This window comes from Rhinopithecus bieti, unplaced genomic scaffold (genome assembly GCF_001698545.2).
Source record: "Rhinopithecus bieti isolate Rb0 unplaced genomic scaffold, ASM169854v2 scaffold_23276, whole genome shotgun sequence".
Lineage (NCBI taxonomy): Eukaryota > Metazoa > Chordata > Mammalia > Primates > Cercopithecidae > Rhinopithecus > Rhinopithecus bieti.
Genome location: NW_016810868.1, coordinates 1,319,598 through 1,324,535, shown reverse-complemented (window position 1 = coordinate 1,324,535; position 4,938 = coordinate 1,319,598). Strand labels below are relative to the sequence as shown.

At 52.1% G+C, this 4,938-nt stretch overlaps 1 protein-coding gene across 2 annotated transcripts in view; it reads left to right on the top strand.

Annotated features, from left to right (window-relative positions):
• The first annotated feature begins 2,213 nt into the window (after nt 1-2,213).
• The window catches only part of TRAF2 (TNF receptor associated factor 2), a 45,321-nt gene continuing 42,596 nt past the window's right edge, over nt 2,214-4,938 (top strand). The window contains exons 1-2 of one of the 2 annotated variants that reach the window (XM_017893123.1): nt 2,214-2,858; nt 3,490-3,533. The gene's annotated coding sequence lies outside the window, so the exon portion shown is untranslated. Of the gene's footprint in view, nt 3,534-4,938 lie in introns of both variants that reach the window. The other variant, XM_017893131.1, reaches the window with a different exon arrangement.

The following is a 4,938-nucleotide window of genomic DNA, read 5'->3' as shown; positions in this document are numbered from 1 at the left end:
CTGCCTCAGCCTTCCCAGTAGCTCCCTCTGTCGCCCAGGGTGAAGTGCAATGCTACGATCTCGGCCCACTGCAACCCCCGCCTCCTGGGTTCAAGCAGTTCTGCCTCAGCCTCCCAAGTATTACAAGGGATTACAGGCGCCCACCACCACACCTGGGTAATTTTTGTATTTTTAGCAGAGATGAGGTTTCACCACGTTGGCCAGGCTGGTCTTGAACTCCTGACCACAGGTGATCCACCCGCCTTGGCCTCTCAAAGTGCTGGGATAACAGGTGTGAGCCACCGCACCTGGCCTGGCTCCTGTCTTTGACAGCAAAACAGGACATTAGTTGTATAATCATTACTATGTGGGGCCACTTCGGAGTTTTCATTTGAATTTACAATTATTTTGACTGCAGAGAGATCTGAATGTCACTAGGATCACCTTTAAAAAAAACAAAGACACAGAATCACAACGTCTAGAATGTCCTGTGAAGTGGAAGTTTTATAAACCAAACATTATGTTCTGTGGTCAAGGTTCTTCCTAACTTTGTGTATCTATGGCTTTAAGTGAAAAACAATTTTCAAAATTCAACGGAATAAAAAGTGTTTTCTGATTGACCATGAGGAAAAATAGGTGGATAAACATAGCTGGAGCATCATGACAACAAGAAAAAGATCAATTTTGACAAAGCTGTCAAGCTTGCAGATGTTAAAACTCAAAGCCAGAAACTGGACTACAATGTTATTAATTAATATGAAAAACCAATAGGTTTGGCTCACGCCTATAATCCTGGCACTTTGGGAGGCCGAGGCAGGTGGATCACCTGAGGTCAGGAGTTTGAGACCAGCCTGACCAACATGGTGAAACTCCATCTCTACTAAAAATACAAAATCACTGGGTGTGGTGGCAGGTGCCTGTAATCCCAGCTACTTGGGAGGTTGAGGCAGGAGAGTCGCTTGAACCCAGGAGGCGGAGGTTGCAGTGAGCTGAGATCTCACCATTGCACTCCAGCCTGGGCAACAAGAACGAAACTCCGTCTCAAACAAACAAACAAAAACAACAACAAAAAAACAATATGTTGGCCAGGCAGTGGCTCACACTTGTAACCCAGGACTTGGGGAGGCCAAGGCAGAAGGACTGCTTGAGCTCAGGAATTCAAGACCATCCTGGGCAACACAGTAAGACTCCATCTCTACTGCAAACTAAAAAAAAAAAAAAATTAGCTGGATGAGGTGGGAGGCCAGGAGTTTGAGACCAGCCTGGCCAACATGGCAAAAACTCATCTCTACTAAAAATACAAAAAATTAGCTACGCGTGATGACTCACACCTGTAGTCTCAGCTACTCAGGAGGCTGAAGCTGGAGAACTGCTTGAACCTGGGAGGCAGAGGTTGCAGAGAGCCAAGGTCATGCCACTACACTCCAGCCTGGGCAACAGAGCAAGACTCTGTCTCAAAAAAAAAAAAAAATTCCATTCCTTTTTTTTTGGTAGGGACAGAATATCGCTCTGTCATCCAGACTAGAGTACAGTGGCACAGTAATAGCTCACAATAGCCTTGAACTCCTGGGCTCAAGCCATCCTCCGGCCTTAGCCTTCCAAGTAGTTGGGACTACAGGTGCATACCACTTCACCTGGTTAGAAAACATCCATTACAGCAGGGCGCAGTGGCTTACGCCTGTAATCCCAGCACTTTGGGAGGCCAAGGTGGGAGGATCACTTGAGGTCAGGCGTTTGAGACCAGTTCGAGATTAGCCGGGTGTGCTGGCATGTGCCTGTAATCCCAGCTACCTGGGAGGCTGAGGCAGGAGAATCACTTAAACCAGGAAGGCAGAGGTTGCAGTGAGCCGAGATTGTGCCATTGCATCATGCCCAGCTTTTTTTTTATTTTTATTTTTTTGAGACAGAGTTTGGCTTTTATTGCCTAGGCTGGAGTGCAATGGTGTAATCTCCACTCACCGCAATCTCCGCCTTCCAGGTTCAAGCGATTCTCCTGCCTCAGCCTCCCAAGTAGCTGGGATTACAGGTGTGCAACACCACGCCCAGCTAAGTTTTGTATTTTTAGTAGAGACAGGGTTTCTCCATGTTGGTCAGGCTGGTCTCGAACTCCCAACCTCAGGTGATCCGCCTGCCTCGGTCTCCCAAAGTGCTGGGATTACAGGCATGAACCACCAGACCTGGCCTAATTTGTGCATTTTTTGTAAAGACGGGGCTTTCGCTATATTGCCCAGGCTGGTCTTGAATTCCTCAGCTCAAGTGATCTCCAGCCTCGGCCTCCGAAAGTGCTGGGATTACAGGCATGAATCTTTTATTACTTTCTTGTGTGTCCTTCCCAAGTTCACAGAAAACACAAGCGGACAGAAATCCATTCTTTCCCACGGTTGCTGGCACGGACTCTGCTGTGTGACAGCACAAGCTCACGTGCTCAAGGGTCTCCTGGCTGCAGCCAGCCCCGGGCCTGCCCTGGACAGGCAGGCTTCAGAATCCCCCCAAGGTTCTATGCCATTCAGTTGGAGGACAAGAGCTTCCCCACTGTCTCGCGTGGAGGCAAAGCTGCCTCCAGGTCCCACCCCTCCCCAGGCCTTTTTCCTTTTATCAAGGGTTGCCCTGGGGGAGGCCCCCTGCGGAGCTGATGAGGAGGGAGCCTCTGTGCCCTGTGCACTGGCCTGAGGGGGTGAGGCCAGAGTTAGGGCTGGCGCTGGTGCAGGGGACTCTAGCCCAGAGCTGCAGCTGCCTTCCTGGAAACACTCCTGTCAGGTGACTACAGAGTGAGAGTGAAACCAGCTTCCCTCAGAGGCTGCGGCACAAGGCTGACCTGCAAACGTCTGAAAAAAAGAGGCAAGCTCTCGGTGTGAGCAAGTGGACTGCGGCTATTTGAGGTGCGCACTTCCCCTGGGGACATCACCAGGCACACAAGGGTGTCCCTTGTTCACGGTCTTGTAGGTGGCCCAGCTCGGACATTCTGCCTCCTGGCTCTGTCTGCAAGCTGGGCTCTGTCGTTGCAAGACCTGAGTAAAAGGACATGAGGTGTGAGCCTTCGAGGGCGCCAACCACGCCCAAGGGAAGCCAGGCAGCTGTTGGCATTCAGACGCATCCACAGAGCCCTGCTGGGTGCAGAGGGCAGACGCAGCCACTGGCTTTCAGAAGCATCCACAGAGCCCTGCTGGGCACAGAGGGCAGACGCCAGTGGCACGGTGGCCCCTTACCCCCCGTGCTCTGCAGGCCCAGTGGGCAGCTGTGGGGTCCTCCCTGGCCAGATCAGTGAATGCCTGGCGTCCACAGCAGCATCTGCTCTGGTCCATGGTCAGGCCGCCCCTCCAGGGACACTGGTACCCTCCAGTCAGGACACGGAGACCAGGATAACAGCTGTATGTGTCCATCTCCAGGTTCCAACCTCAGCCCTCAGCCAGTGGGAGGACGCTGGGGCCTCTCCTGAGACTGCCCGGGGCATCCCCTCCCCCTGCCCCTGCTGGAGGCCTGGGTGGCTGACTTTTGCTTTCTTTTCCGCAGGAAGGAGCCCATGTGGGAATCCCCTGAGCTGCGCCATGGCCAGAGTGAGTCACCCCTTTCCAGCCAGCAAATGAGGCGAGTCCCCAGGCCAAGGTGTCACAGCTTCCAAGCTGGTGGGCGGGGTGGGGAGGCACTTCCCAATCAGTGTACCTCCGCCTCTCAGTCAGACTGGTATCAACTTGCTATGCCTTGCAGGCCTGTCATCACAATCAATATTATTATTATTATTTTTTTTGAGACAGAGTCTTGCTGTGTTGCGCAGGCTGGAGTGTAGTGGCGCACTCCTGGCTCACTGCAACCTCCGCCTCCCAGGTTCAAGCAATTCTCCTGCCTCAGCCTCCCAAGTAGCTGGGATTACAGGCGTGCCACCATGCCCAGATAGTTTTTGTATTTTAGTAGAGATAGGGTTTCAGCATGTTGGCCAGGTTGGTCTTGAACTCCTGACCTCAGGTGATCTGCCCTCCTCAGTCTCCCAAAGTGCTGGGATTACAAGTGTGAGCCACCACACCCAGCCAGTTTTTTTGTTTGTTTGTTTGTTTGTTTTAAGTGTGTATGCCAATCTTCTGGAAACAGAGCAATCTAAAATAAAGGCATTTTCATGAGGGCAGCACTGGGGCAAGTCCTCTGAGACTGGGCGGCACAGGGCAGTCATCCTGGTCACTGCCAGCTCTTGAGAGCTGTGGGCATTTGCCAAGCTTGGAAAACCTTTTCTGGACTTGGGGTGGGGCTGAGGTGGTCTCAGACTCAGCCCTTCAACACTCTCATCATCCAGGACCAGTGAGGTGTGTCACCCCAAGTTGGAGGCCACTGTCTGAAAGCTGTTAGAATGACTTTCCCATTACCCTGAAGGAAGTAGAGTGTCCTAAAACAGGTGAACCCCTCCCCAAAACAGGTGAACTCCTTCTTTTTTCTTTGAGATGGAGTCTTGCTCTGTCACCCAGGGTGGAGTGCAGTGCCGCGATCTTGGCTCCCTGCAACCTCTGCCTCCCGGGTTCAAGCGATTTTCCTGCCTCAGCCTCCTGAGTAGTTGGGATTACAGGTGCCCGCCACCACGCCCAGCTAATTTTTGTATTTTAGTAGAGACGGGGTTTCACCATGTTGGCCAGGCTGGTCTTGAACCCTTGACCTCAGGTGATCCACCCGCCTCAGCCTCCCAAAGTGCTGGGATTACAAACATGAGCCACTGTGCCGGGCCTTTTCTGTATTTTTTTTTTTTTTTTTTTGAGATGGAGTCTAGCTCTGTCACCCAGGCTGGAGTGCAATGGCACGATCTCAGCTCACTACAACCTCTGCCTCCCGGGTTCAAACGATTCTCTTGCCTCAGCCTCCTGAGTAGCTGGGATTATAGGCAAGCGCCACCACGCCCAGCTAATTTTTGTATTTTTAGTAGAGATGGGGTTTCACTGTGTTGGCCAGGCTGGTCTCGAACTCCTGACCTCTTAATCCGCC